The sequence below is a fragment of the Triturus cristatus genome, chromosome 11, assembly GCF_964204655.1.
Source record: "Triturus cristatus chromosome 11, aTriCri1.1, whole genome shotgun sequence".
Lineage (NCBI taxonomy): Eukaryota > Metazoa > Chordata > Amphibia > Caudata > Salamandridae > Triturus > Triturus cristatus.
This window is the reverse complement of record NC_140594.1, coordinates 118,821,020-118,833,823: the sequence shown is the minus strand read 5'-3', so window position 1 is coordinate 118,833,823 and position 12,804 is coordinate 118,821,020. Positions and strand designations below refer to the sequence as shown.

Genomic DNA, 12,804 nt, shown 5'->3' with positions numbered 1-12,804 from the left:
CGACCGCCTTCACACCAATCGCAATGTGTGTATTATCTATTGCGGCGTGTGCTGCGCGCTGTGGCACACTCTCCAATAGAAAATAAACACATTAAAAACATCCCTGCACTTTGTGGCTGACACCATTGTGGAGCCTGCCACATGGAGCAGGGATGTTTACAGGGGCACCATAGGTGCCCCGCAGGCCCCATAGCAGAAGGCCAGGGGAGAAGGGGGCCCTAATAGGAGACCCCAAAGTCACTTTCCGCCTGCCTCTTCATGGCGGGTGAAACGTCATGAAAGGGCAGGCGGAAAGGGACATTGTAATCCCTAGGGCGGAGCCTGATCAATCATTGTAGGGATCACTGACCCTCCGATGCACCGATGGGCTCCTTGAGCCTGCCGAAAGCGCGGCGGACGGCCCCTCCACCAGATGCCTCTGCCTGCAGCATCGTGATGTGGCGGGCGGACCGCAGGGGTCTGTGTCGGACCCACAGACATCGTAATCAGGCCCTTTGTAATCTGATTGCTGAACATTCTCTGCTTCGATGTAATTCCCCAGCAGTCTACCGTTTGTACGTCGTTTCCTTTGTTAGCCTGTAGCGATGTCTGGAGTCTTTGGTAATCAGGTGCCACATCTAGTCTTGACAGATTTCATGCTCCTATCTCCGGAGGATTTATAGTCTGGCAGACATAGGACTCTGATACAAGTGCGGCAGAGGACCCTGCCCATCAAAGTGTGCTCCGCCTACTCCATTTTGAGTCAGACAGACGGTCAGGCTCCACGTCTGGAACCCGACACCAGACCTGGCAGTGTCACTCCGCTCACCCCATGCGGAGCAGACAGTCGAACGTGTTTGTTTACCTCCTTGGGACTTCCAGGGAAAACCAGGTGGTCCTGAAGAGGGAAAAAATACGAATGACCCACACTTACTGGGAGAAAACTACCGGGGGGGGGGGGGTGGGGGGGGGGTCAGGGCCATTAGTATTTTGTTTTTTGAAGGCAAACTCCTGCTTTGGGAGTCTGTTGTTCAAAAACAAAAACGTTTGGTAAGCGAAAACTCATTAAACTTCTCGTGCCTGCTCTGAAGCCACCATGGCGAAGGGTCCTGTGAAGGCACAGAGATCACCGTAGGGCTGGCGGTGATTTCAAAATATGGCTGGCGGTGGTCTGTCAGTGTGGCGGACGGAATGTCCTCTTCCACTCTGACGGACGGTGGGCCCTGCCAACCAATAAATCGGGCCTCAGTCACTTGCCTTATCCATCTCATCAGGCTCCCCACGGAATTTGTGTCCTGCATCAACGCTTCGTCAGCCAGTTGAGATCATCAGTCCCACCAGGATGTATGACATTACAACACGTCTTTACCATGCGTGCCTTTTTCACGCAGCCTTTACTATGCATGCCTTTACCACTCAGGTGCCTCACCAATTTCTTTTCTTTTTGGAAGGAGAACCCTCAGCTCTCCTTTTTTCATTTACTCCTAACCTCCCTTTACCACTTGCCTCTCCTAAAGCCTAAAATGACCCATACCTCCATTTACCACTCACTACCGACCGTAAGCCCTAAAATTAATATTACACTTTTATATTTTCTTTTTTGGGAGAACCCCCCAAAACCCTATTGTTTTTATTTAGTCATAGCCTTCCTTCCCCCTAAACCCTAAAATGACCAATTCCTCCCTTAACCACTACCCATTCCTAAACCCCAAATTTACACTTGCCTCCCTTTACCACTTCCCAAGCCTAAACCCTAAAATTACCCATACCTCGTTTTCTCACTACCCAATCCTCAACCCTAAATTTACTCTTACCTCCATTTACCACTACCCAACTGTCAACCCTAAATATACCCTTACCTCCATTTACCACGCCCAAACCTAAACCCTAAAATTTCCCTTACCTCCCTTTACCACTACCCAACCCCAAACACTAAATATACCCGTACGTCCCCTCACCACTGCCCACCCCTGAACCCTAACAGTTACTCTTACTTCCCTTTACCAGTATCCATCCCTAAGCTCTAAAAAGAAATTTACTCACGTTTACTTTTAACTTCGCATTATTCTGTTTTAAGGCTGATCTTGTATATTTACCACTATTCTTTGTACTGTTGGGGCAATACTTTTTATTGTCAGGGGAACTCTCCTTGTGCCGGCCACTTTTTCCATGTGCTAGGGCACAGCGGAGGCTTTTTTCTATTGATTGCATGTATTTTTTTCGAGCATTTGCACTGTTGGGGGGGGGGGGGGGGGGAGGAATGAAGCTGTTTAAAGTGTAACTGCTGCTAAACTAGAAGACTTGAAAAACCTAAATGTGATGATTTGGTGATTTTGAATGCACTTTACTGATGACTTGCTTCCTCATTTCCCCTATATTGACACTGAGCAGCCATTCTCTTTTGGTCGCACCGTAGTCGCTCAGTGGCCAGACTCTGTTTGAAGCAATCAATGCAGCGGACTCGTGCAAAGGGCACACCAATGGCAGGCCAGTCTGCGTCCGGATGTCGGCCAGCCACGCTGCTGGTAAGCCCTGCCGTATTACACCCCTCATTACGTACACTAGGGCCGAACTGTTGAGCTTACGCACTTCATTGTGTGTTCATGTTGGTGAACCCACTATTGATAACCCAGGAGTGGGACTCAATGGCCATGGGTGTGGCTTCTCTTGAAGTCCCTAAACACTTTAGTCCCTTACTTAATAGGACTTTAGACCTGTGACACAAGATGGATTGGGTAACACTGTCCCCCCTCTCCTGGAATGATCTCTCTGCAGCTCTTCTAAACTGTTGCTCTTCACCTAGCCATGCATTTTATAATTACAATTTGCTAATTGATAATAACTGGGATTTTTTGTTCCAAAACCTAGTTAAAAGACAGTTGTGCCTAGCAATCGCCCATGACTTCTCTAGAAATCCTTTTGAAATAGATGATAAAAATGGGGGCGAGGCGGCCATTATACATAGCTCCTTTTTTTCTTGCGCTGTGTCTAATCGTATCAGTATTAATAATATTGAAGGCATCTCCTTCACTACTAATTTAGCCCCCACTTTCAAGCACTCTAATGTATCACCCCCTCATGCCACGGCCACATCTTTACAGCTTTGGACTGACAATTTAGGTCAACTTCCTCCACTTCATACTAACTTTGTGGTATTAGGAGATTTTAACCTTCACGTGGACGACCTAACAGCAAACCTGCACAACAATTTGTGGGCTCCATGGAGGGTTTTAACCTTGAGCAACTTATTAAGGTGCCTATTCACAAAGCTGGTCACACTCTTGACCTTATTTTAGCCAACCCTTTGTTAGTCAAGATAAAACCATTTTGAAACTTGTTTGGTCTCACCATGCTTTGATCCCTTTTAAAGTTTTAACCCCGACTCCCCGTGACCCGCAATGTCTGACAAAGCCGATGTCTAGCCCCTAACGTTAATGATTCTCTTCTCACGGGTGAGCCTCAGTCCATTATCTGTGATAGGACCAGAGATTATTATAGGACACAGCGGGTTTTAATGAAACTATTGCGCATTTGAAATCCCACTCCTCTAGGAGACTTAAGCCCTCCGCACCTTGGGTCTCTGATCCTTCTAAGCCAGAGGAATCAAGTTGCAATAAGTTAGAAATGCAATGGAGGTCTAAATATGAAAAGAGTGAAAAACTGACCTATCAGACCGCACTTAAGAAATATCATATGGCAATCCGGACTGCTCAAAAACACTAATTTCCACATCCATTTCTAAAGCCCATAACTCACCTTGTGAGTTGTTTAAGGTGGTACGCCCCTTCCGTTCACCTGCTCCTACTAAAAATACCCTCACTTCCTTGATGGAGCTTTGCAAAGGCCTCTCAGATTTTCAAAAGTCAAGCAATATGATTCGTTCCCGGCACAGATTTGAACTCTTCGGAGTGATCATCCCCTGTCTTTTCTGGTCCCCTGTTGTATAGTTTTGCCCCCATATCCTTTGAAGAATCATCACTGGAACTCATTAAGTGCAAGTCGGTTTCTCCCCTTAACCATTGCCCCCCAGCCATCCTCTTCGACTGATCGGGAGCTCCCCTCCACCTCCCAGAGCCTTGAGACCCTCATGGGTGAGTAGTGCACCATATAAACCCCTGATTGATTGATTGATTGATTGATTGATTGATTGATTGATTGAAATGTGCTGCCCCAGTGGTGAACCCTTATCTGACTACACTACTTAATGACTTTCTTGACCAGGCATTTGTTCCCTCTAATTGGAAACAAGATCTTTTGCTCCCCCCTGCTCCAAGAAACTTACAGCCAACCGTGAGGTTTTTAGTAATTTCAGACCTATCTCACTTCTTGCCATGGTTGCAAAACGTTTGGAGAAAAATGTGAATAGGCAGCTTACTCACTTTTGGAGTCCAACTATCTGCTCCACGAAATGCAATCAGGATTCCGTTCGGGCTATAGTACTGAGACCGCACTTCTTGAGGTCTCTGAATACTTCGAAACTGACCTAGATTGAAACACCCCGGCCATGGTAATGCTCTCGGATCTTTCCTCTGCATTTGATAAGGTCTCTCGTGCTATTTTACTTGTGAGGCTTGAAAAGAACGGTATCAAAGACCAAGCCCTCTTGTGGCTTAAATCTTTCGTTAGCAAGCATACCAAGGCATTCCTCCTTTCATCTCTACAACAAAGCCCCTGGATTGCAAGGTCCTACAGGGTTCGGCTCTTATCCCCACCCTTTTTAATATTTACTTGGGACCCCTAGCTAAAATTGTTGAGTCCTGAGGAGTGAGACTTGTATCCTATGCGGATGATACCCAAACTCCTGGCTTTTCAGGAACATGCTCCTTGAGTTCTTTTAAGCCTTGTCCCTATTCAGTGGTTAGATTAGATTAAAAGCTTATAAAGTGCATGGTTACCCCAACGGAGTGTCCCTGTGCTACGACATCCCTGTCTGAGAAAAATGGGGCCCTATCCAAAGACAGCAAAATTAGCACCAATCCCCCAAAGGAGACCGGAAGAACCATGTTTTGAGTTTTCTACGGAACAGAACTTCTGAGGGCTGCATCCTAAACTCCAACAGCAGTAGATTCCAAGCTTTAGCTGCTAAAAAGCTAAAGGACCTGCCTCCTAAACGTGCCTTTTGGATTTTAGGCACTGTCAACTTAGCCATGCCTGCAGACCTAAGATTCCGGATCGGGCTGTATGGAGTGAGTAAGGGTCGAAGATACTAGGTCCTTTCTAATTCAGAATCCTATGGCAGAAACACATAGCTTTAAAAGTTACTCTATACTGCACAGGTAGCCAATGTAGTTCCCTCAAGGCTGCTCCCGCCGATGTTTGCCTTGGGATGTCCAATAACATCTGGGCATCAGCATTCCGGACTTTCTGCAGCATTCTCACAGACTGGATGAATGCTAGTTGCTTAAAGCTCAACTCAGATAAGACTGAGATTCTTTTATTTTCTTTGGCGTCAAGTTCATCCCTGACTCCAGCCTATGGCGGCCATCTGAGATGGGTTCCCTCATCCCCGTCCATCACTGGTGGTAAGGAACCTCGGGGTGAAATTCGACTCGGACCTCACCTTTGAGCTCCAGATTAAGGCACTATCTGCCTCCTGTTTCTCCGCACTGAGGACCTTGAGAAGGATGCTACACCTCATTCCTGTATAACATCGTTAAATGATTGTTCATGCTTTGGTTACCTCGAAGTTGGATTACTCCAATAGTTTGTACTTAGGGCTCCCGGCCTTTCGTATTCAGCATCTCCAAAGTATTCCAACGCTGCTGCCCAGCTGATTCCTAAAATCTCTTCCTGGGCCTCAGTGTCAAGACATTTACGCTATCCTCACTGGCTTCCGGAGAAAAAAAGGATCCAATTTAAAGCTCTCACCATTGCACTTAGTGTATACAATCATAAAGGCCCTCTCTACCTAAGGCGCAGTTTCAAGCCCTACACCCAGATGAGATCCTTGCAATCCAATGATCTTAAACTTTTTCAACTCCTTCGCTCACACAAGGACAGAAGAGGAGATAGATCCTTCGTCTTGCTGGCAACCAGGTTGTGGAATGTGCTTCCTCTTGTTCTGAGAAACAGCCTTTCTTAAACTATTTTTTAGAAAAAGTCTAAAAACCCTACTCTATGATTCTTGTATTAAAATGTCTTAATACTTACTTTTCTTAGTGTTTTTGTGGGTGATCCTTTCCACTACCGCCGAGACGCTTCCTTCAAAGTCGCTGTGGGCTTAAAAAAAATTAATTGTACTGTAAAAATTACCCTTCTCTCCCCTTACTGATAGTAGCCTGAACCCTAACATTACCTCCCTTTATAAATAGTTATTTGAATTTTTTTTATATTTATATATATATATATATATATATATATATATATATACATATACATATACATATATATATATATATATTACCATCCTGACAGCATCCAACAAACAGGCACCGACTCCGTGAGTAATTTAGCGCTGAAGGATTTATTCCAACTTCGACCCAGACGCGTTTCGGCGGAACAACCGCCTTGTTCACTGCATCAAGTTCTCTGTTGATAGTACATGATTATATACAAATTATCTCTTCACTCTCTAAGGGTTGTCACAGCAACCCACAGAAAAAAGTAATAGACATAGAAGGGTCATGTTGTAGTCAGTTGTTATAGAATCAGGAAAACAGACCCAGCTGGATAAAGATACAGTTAATAAATACGAACAAAAAATAACGTTTAAAGCAAAATTATGCTACGGTTAAATAGTCACACATTAGCAGTTGAAAAAAATAAAATTACAACATGTAAAGTGAGAATGTGTTTATTTTCTTATTTGTTAGGTGTGTATATCTAATGTGAAAAGTACCCAATGAAAAGTAAAAAACACAAATAGAGCAATTAATGACCTTCCAAATGTCATGAATTTCAAGGGCTCGGTGAATTGTGAATAAACGCACCAAATGCAAATGTTAATGGGGAATACTTGCCATTATCACTGATTAATCCCATGTGTGAGAAAAAAGACGCTCACAGTAAAGGAATAGTGTCTAGGGTCTCTAGGGACTGCACGCTTATTTCTGCCCAAGTGGGCACTTTAATAAGCAGTCCACCCCAATGTTAAGCCCTACTAAAAAAGTCGTCCTGGGTACGTCAACCACTATAAAAGGGAAAGTGAAAAATAAAGCGAATAAAAAATATATTTATAACGTACGGAAACTAAACGCTAAGAGGAATGGAACAGGTGAGCGGTTAATTATCAAAGATGGACACTAAGAGCTTCGTCGGCATTCATCCCGTGTGGGATTTTGGAGTTAAGGAGAATAATGTATCTTGACTCTAGTCTCCGTAGCGCCAAATGCCTCTTGCCTCCCCTTGGGTTTGTCGGAATATTGTCGATGACAAAATAGGATAGATCCTGGGATCTTCCGGCATGATGTGAGTTTATGTGTCTCGCAACTGGATATGTTTGATCATTGTGCACGATAGCTCTTAGATGTTGCAGGATGCGGATATGTATATATATATATATATATATATATATATATATATATTTTTTTTTTTTTAAATATATATATCTGGACGGTTGGGTCCACAAGAGTCTTGCGGGAGCACACATTTAAAAATAGAGCATTCTGATTGTCTCGGGGAGCTTTTTTTCCCTTGGGTCATCTTACTTTATGATGTCTTAAACGATGTCATAGAACATGTCATGAGTGATTTAATATGTGAGATCATAAGCAGTGCATGGCGGGGGCGCAAGTTATAGTTAGGAGAATATGTCAGTGACAACATTAACGTTTTGAACTAATATGTATATATATATATATATATATGCATCTGTGTGGTGCAGGCATGGGTGGAAAAGACTGCATGGTAATGGATGCTTCCCTCCACACCATTACTGTCATATTGCTTCTGCTCGGGTTCAGATTTCTTGTTAACAAGCACTGATCATTCCATTATTCAAGAAACTCACAGCTGGCTCTAATGTTTTCACCAAATAAAACCTCTTCTCTCAACTATCACTGCTGGTTGAAATCCTTAGAACAGCTTTTGGGTTTTCTTGACACCGGGTACAGACTGGACCCCGCACAATCCGCTTTTCTCTTATTCCACTGCACTGAGACAGTCCAGGTTTCCTTGAGAATGATGGTCAATGGGGACAGCAGAGATGCCCAGATTCTACTGGACCTCTCCGCCTCCTTCGAAATAGCTGAACATGAGATCCTCCTAGAACATCAGATGCTAACTTTGAATGGTTGTCGTCATACTTGACAAATCACGTAAAGGCTGTAAAGCTGGCCTATTTTCACTTTTCCTTTAGGAACGTGGCGCAAGGAGTGCCAAATAATGGCATCTCTTGAGGTAGGGCTAATGGGCCCGTGCCCCAGCTCCATTTGTCCTAGCCTTCCTGTTGTGTCCCAGCAGCCCAGTTGCTGAATGTGCTACACAGGTGACACAGAAAAAACAAACACTGCACCTTGCTACACACATTAATGTGGTGAACTACAATTCCTTGCATAGTAGTGTTGTTTGCTTAAAATGCTTAACTCTGATTGATTGTGTATATATCTAAATACACATACAGATTTAAATGTTTTAAGGGAGAGAGAGTGCGAGTGTGTGTGTGTGGGGGGGTGTGCGCGCGCATGCGTGGATGTGTGCATGTGTGTGTGTGTGGTCAGAGTTTCCAAAGGAATAGCATTATTTGTTTCACTCATAACTTTAGCCTTATTGAACGAATCTTCCCAAAGGTTTCCGAAAATACCCTTCATGTACCTATTTATTTATTTATTTTGGAGTTTTATAGAGTGCGAACCAGACCCAGGTAAGGGTATCAGAGCGCTTTACAGAAGGCATACGGTGAACACTTACAAAGGAGAACATAGCATATAAAAAGACAAACTCCGAAAGAAACAAGGAGTAAACAATGAAATGAATAGTTCAAGTGGTAAAACATTCAACGTTCATGTCGGTATACACTTTACGTGTCAGCATTAGGAAGCAATGCTCTGAGCCTTACGATATAGTTCAAGCTCGTGTGGTTCATAGTTCCTGTCAAGCAACCCACAGACGAGGTAGTTAGTGGTTGAGGTTCCGGGGTCGGGATTGTGCAGAATTAAAGTAGGACTTTGCTCATCAGGTATGCTTTTGCTTCCTTTTTGAAGAGAAGTGTAGCGGAGATTTTTCTGATGAATGGTGGAAGAGAGTTCCATATCCTTGGCGCAGCCCCGGAGAAAGCTCTGTTGGAAGTTTTAGACTTTTTAAAACGTGAGGGTTTCAGAAGTAGATTGTTTGAACTCCTTGAATGTCTGTTTCCTCCAGATAAGGTGAGTTTTTGGGCTAGGTAATGGGGGGTGTTGTGGTGTAACGCCTTGTGTGTGATGCAAGCTATTTTTAGCTGGATTTGGGCTTCGTAGGGTAACCAGTTGAGAGCTTTCAGATGAGGTGAAATGTGGTCACATTTCCTAGACCCTGCTATGAGTCTAGCTGCTGCATTGAGACAAGCTTTTAGCGGTACGGTAGAGATTTTGGGAAGTCCAGCGAGGGTGGTGCAGCCGTATTCAAGCCTTGATATAACTAAGGACTGTACTGCGGATTTGAGGTCGGAACTCTCGAGAAAAGGTTTCATTTTTCTGAGATAACTGAGGTGGAAGCGGGTGTTTTTAGTCAGTGATTTGATGTGATGTTGCATGTTGAGGTTCTTATCTAGCGTGATACCTAGTGATAAGGAGGAGTCTACTACAATTGGCGTGCATTTCAACGCAGTAATAGTTTTGATCCATTTTTTTGTCTCCGTGTTGTTCTTGGGGGGGGGGGAGATTAGGAGAAACTCTGTTTTTTGAGAGATAAGCTTGAAGAAGTTAATTGACAGCCATTGGACAGTCTTTTTTCGAGAGCTCGGTTCATTAACTTTATTTCTTCGATCGAGGAGATCTTGATGTACAGTTGGGTGTCATCTGCGTACATGTAGAAGGAGATGTTCTCCTGCTGTAGTAACTCGGTGAGAGGTTCAACGTATAGGTTGAATAACATGGGAGATTGAGTGGAGCCCTGAGGAACTCCCAACAGGTTCAGGGAGGAAAGTACCTGGAAAGTTTGGCTCTGATCCCTCAAACAGAGGCCAAGAAAAAGGTAGGGTCCCAAAACAATGATTTCCCATGTTAATTCTCGTAGAAAAATGGTACCACAGCAACAGAAAAAATGGCTGAATGTAAATATAACGAATTTAACAAAAAATTTGAACTTTACTCAGGAAGCATTCTTTTGTAAGTTGGTATAAATCTGTTCAGCTGTTTTCAAGAATTTAGAAGGGGTTTGGGTTGGGCATACAGGGATATGCTTTGATTGGCCACTTTAAAGAGTACCAGTCAATCCCGATTGGCTAGCCACAACTTGAACGATATGTTGTGGCAGCCTTACAGAACTCAGGGACATGGTCCCTGCATCCTGAAAATGAATGAACAAATTATAAGGAGGCAGGGTGAGCTGACTCTGACCCCCAGGGGCAATCCGAGGGGAGGCTCCTAAAGGGAAACTTCACCCCTCCTCCCCCTTGATTGGCTGGTCACAACGAGGACAGCATATTGTGGCAACCATTACAGACTCGGAAAATGGACCCCATTGAAATCCATTTAGTGATAGCCTGTTTTTGAGGGTCACAAAAAGGAGCACACATAAATGGTCGATAACAGATTTTAGTCTGAATATAAACCATTTGTTGGTGGTACCATATTAATTTGAGAAACTGTGGTGTGTTCAATGGTGATTTTATCCTGTGAAATATGCTGATCCTCTGCTGGGATTTGATGGACCATATGGGAGAGAAAACTGTTTTTTCTCATGAGGTTCTTGTAGAGTTTATGAAAGGTGCTCCAGAAGCTAAAATGGGAGCAAATTATTTGTAAGTGCACACTATCTTTCTCAGCCATTGTAGAATAAAGTCTGACTCCAACAGCAGAAGGCTGTTCGTTGGTTCCCAAGTGTTCTACTGCAGCTTCCCATAGACTTATAATGAACAACTAGAGTGCTAACATTCTGAATTTATGACAAAACTGTGGCACACTTGTAGCCATCTTAATGGAATAAAAGCTGTAAAACGTAAAGCATTTTCTTTAAAAATGAACAAAATGAGAGTTTATTTTGTCATAGAAATTCTGGTTAGTGCTCATGATATAAAGATGAAGACTCCAGAAGGTAAGAGTAGAATCCTTTATTCCTGACTCCTCTCTCCACCAGCATTCCTCCAGTCCCTCACTCAACATTCTATGGTCCCCTCCAGGGACTAGGAACAAACCAATACCAAGTAGGGGTGATACAAGAGGAACATACCAAAATATAATTATACTAGTCAGTGACGTAACATACCTTGGTAAGAAAACACATCGTAACAGCTCATTTGCTATGGGTTATCAAATATCTATTTTATCCGTGCCAGTAAAACATTCAGACATGCAGGCTGAAACATGTACTTTCAATACCAGCAGCAGTCTGTCATTTAACTCCCAGTGTTCTACTGCAGCTTCCCATGGTGTTCTAATGAACAGCTAGAGCACTAACATATTCTGTCTTTATGTGAAGAGTGTGGCACACCTAAAGCTATCTTGGTTTTAATCAAAGTTGTAAAACCTAATGCATTTCCTTTAGAAGTTAACAAAATGTGGGGGTTCTTTTCATCATAAAAAAATATGGTCAGTGCTCTACGCAGCTAAAAATAGGATACATTTTCCATTAGGTCTCAAATATCTTCCTCGTCCATTTCAGAAAAACCTCTGGTGCAAAGTCAAACATGTAATTCCAACACTAACAGTAGTCTGTTGGTTAACTCAGTGGTAATCAACTGCAATGTACCACAGAATAATTCTAGCGAACAACTAGAGCGCTAACATTTTGTATTCAAGACAAAAGTGTGGCACACCTGAATGCCATTTTGTTGGAATAGGAGCTGTTGACTTTAAAGCCTTTCCTGAAGAGGAGGCTGAAGTGAATGAGCATTGAGATGTTAATGCAAGCATGAAACCAGAGAGTTGAAAATGTGAGAGAGGGGTGGGTCTTTAGTAATTTGAGGCATAATGTATTTTTAAAGGGGTTAGAAATAGTTAAAAGGAGAGATGTCTGCACAAAAGCAGCACCCCCCTTTCCACATCTGTTTACTCAGCCTACGTAGTAACACAGTTTACACTTGCTGTTGATCGATTTAACTACTTGTCAGAAGTGTTAAGATTAAATAAGAGGGGTGCTAGGATATATCCCTGACTTAGTATTAATTTTGCATGTTAGGTGGTCATTCCTGGTCGACTGTACTCAAGTGTTTGAGTACAAAGCCTGCATTGCCTTAATCACTCGATGGGTGAAAATCAATGAAGTGAGTTTGCTCCAAAGGGTTGTATGATCAACCCTGTCAAATGCCATTTTTTAGTCAAAGAAGCGTGCAAACAAGCTACAAGGTTTCTTATTGACTGTGTTGAATGTGAGCATTACTAGAGCAAAAGTGTTAAGGGTGAGGTGTAAACCCGGTTTTCGCAAGAGGAATTACATTTCCGGAGACATTCCATTCTTACAGCTCTTTAACAGTCGAGCAAGGACTTAAAAACTACATCTAGTAGGGCAGACATATCTAATATGTTGCTGTATTTGTGACAGATTGCAACGTTGGTTTGAACGTACTTGGGTCATTTTGCTCCCCCATTGCCAAAGGTATTTTGAACATTTTCTAGCATTCAACCAGGTGAGCGGGGAAGCCTCACGGCAGGGGCGGAGCTTAGTGTGCCCTGGCATGACTGACCATCACAACACCTACAATCATGCATTCTTTCTGAAGTGTTTGGATAGTCAATGTCTTGCATATATGCT

At 43.2% G+C, this 12,804-nt stretch overlaps 2 protein-coding genes across 2 annotated transcripts in view; one reads left to right on the top strand and one right to left on the bottom strand.

Moving 5' to 3' along the window:
* Positions 1-12,804, bottom strand: part of RSPH14 (radial spoke head 14 homolog) — a 530,513-nt gene that overhangs the window by 415,479 nt on the left and 102,230 nt on the right. The window lies entirely within an intron of this gene.
* GNAZ (G protein subunit alpha z) overlaps positions 1-12,804 on the top strand; it is a 291,338-nt gene that overhangs the window by 274,909 nt on the left and 3,625 nt on the right. The window lies entirely within an intron of this gene.